General features: G+C 50.4%; 1 non-coding gene across 1 annotated transcript; it reads left to right on the forward strand.

Moving 5' to 3' along the window:
- The first annotated feature begins 1,455 nt into the window (after positions 1–1,455).
- On the forward strand, positions 1,456–1,528 carry TRNAR-UCG (transfer RNA arginine (anticodon UCG)). Its single transcript has one exon. It is a non-coding gene; the product is annotated as a tRNA-Arg (tRNA).
- The last annotated feature ends 698 nt before the right edge of the window (positions 1,529–2,226 follow it).

Raw genomic sequence — 2,226 nt, forward strand, 5'->3', positions numbered from 1 at the left:
TGCTGCTGCAAATGACATTATTTCATTCTTTTTTATGGCTGAGTAGTATTCCATTGTATATAGGTACCACATCTTTATCCATTCATCTGTCAATGGACATTTAGGTTGCTTCCGTATCTTGGCTATTGTAAATAGTGCGCAAAGAACCTTGGGGTGCATGTATCTTCTTGAATTAGTTTTCTCCAGATATATGCCCAGGAGTGGGATTGCTGGATTATATGGTAACACTATTTTTTAAAGAACCTCCATACTGTTTTCTGTAGTGGCTGCACCAGTTTATAATACATTCCCTCCAACAGTGTAGGAGGGTTCCCTTTTCACCACACCTGCGAGGAAGGTTTTGTTGACCACTTTGCTGATGAGGAAATCATGGTACCCGCAGTGGGGAATGAAATCAGGGGCTAGCTGGCTCCAGAGCATAGTGTTTATCCTGAACGGCTGCAGGACGTCCTCTCCCTGGCAGAAGTCTCTAGGAGGCAGCAGGAGGTGTGCTGAGAGCCGAGTGACCCAGAGCTCAGATGCCCCCAGCCACTGTCAGGAATTTGCTCCCCAAATGTGCACACCCAGGGGGCCCAGGCAGGCAGGCGGCCGAGCCTGCGGACCCCCACCCCTCCTCCACTTCTGTGATGTGTTCCTGGTCCCAAGGTCATCCCCGCACATCACGTCCCTATGGTTTGGGTGAATTGCGTCCCCAAAACTCATGTGTTGAAGTCCTGACTCCCAGTACTCACAATGTGACCTTATTTGGAAATAGAGAGTCTTTGCAGATATATTTAGTTAGGATGAATGGGGTGGACCCCTGATCCTATGACTGGTGTCCTTATAAAAAGGGGAAATTTGGACACAGAGACACAGACAGGGAGACACCACGTGAAGGTGAAGGTGGAGATCAGGGTGATGTGTCTACAAGCCAAGGAGCACCTAGGATGGCCTGGGAACCACCCGGAGATTCTCCTCACAGACCCCAGAAGGAACCAGACCTGCCAGCACCTTGATCTTGGAGTCCAGCCTGAATGAGAATAGATTTCTGTGGTTTGAAGCCCCCAGTGTGTGGTGCTTTGTTAGGGCAGCCCTGGGAGATGATTCACCTCCAACCAATAAGGACTCTACGGGGCTTTCCCGGGACAGACCCACCCAATGTCCTCCACCTGACTCTTGTTTGGAGAAAAACTTTAGCCTCCGAGGCCTTCCCCGAGTTCCAAAGAATAAATTTAATCAGAGAAATGAGAAAATGCAGAAGCTAAGGAAAATAGTCAAGCAGGACAACATAATAAGAGTTCAGCCATTAAACAAAGCCAAGGACCTTTAGTTCCTCCTCAAGGGCTGTAGATAATATTGTGCGCCACGTCCTCTGAGCTGTTTTGCAGGTACGGAAACACCACAGGTGAAAGAAGTTAACTGGACTGGCCCAGTGACCTCACCCCCAGCCAATCAGAAGAATGTCCACAAGGGACTTCCCTGGTGGCCCAGTGGTTAGGGCTCTGCACTTCGACTACAGGGGGCCCAGGTTCGACCCCTGACTGGGGAACTAAGACCCCACAAGTCGCACGGTGCAGCCAAAAAAAAAAAAGAATAAAAGAAAAATGTCCAAGAGCTGATAACGCACCCCACGGTCTCTCTCCCTCACCCTGTGTTTAAAAACCTTTCCTGAAAGTCATCGGGAAGTTGGGACCTTTTGAGCACCAGCTGCCTGGACTCTTTGCTTGGCACCTGCAATAAATCCTGCCCTTTCCTTCACTACAACCCGGTGTCAGTAAATTGGCTTTACCGCACGCAGGCAAATGGACCCGAGTTTGGTTCGGTAACACACGTTAACACGGGCTTAAACACCCAGAAGCCCAGTCATAAGACAGGAAATGAGACCCAGCAGGAGTCAGGGTGAGATGCACCCATGTTTATTGAACACCTGCCATGTACCAGCTGTCCTTCTGGGCACCTTGATCCCCAGAGCAGCCTGTGAGCTGAGTGATGTGATTCCTGCCAGACAGATGAGGAAAGCGGGACTCAGAGGACATGGAATTTGCACACGGCAGAGCCTCCAAGCATCCAGCCTCAGCCCCCTTTTCCTGACTGGGGAGTTCTCGTCCTAGCGATGGAGCCCCTTCCCTGTCCCCTGAGGTCCTCCACGGGGTCCTCCTCGGCCGATTTGTCCTCACTGGCTGCTTCTTTTCTCTGGCTCCGTACGGTGCTCTGGGTGCTCTAAATAAAAGAAATACATAACAACAA

Source organism: Lipotes vexillifer, unplaced genomic scaffold, assembly GCF_000442215.2.
Source record: "Lipotes vexillifer unplaced genomic scaffold, Lipotes_vexillifer_v1.1 C27273318, whole genome shotgun sequence".
Classification (NCBI taxonomy): Eukaryota; Metazoa; Chordata; class Mammalia; order Artiodactyla; family Lipotidae; genus Lipotes; species Lipotes vexillifer.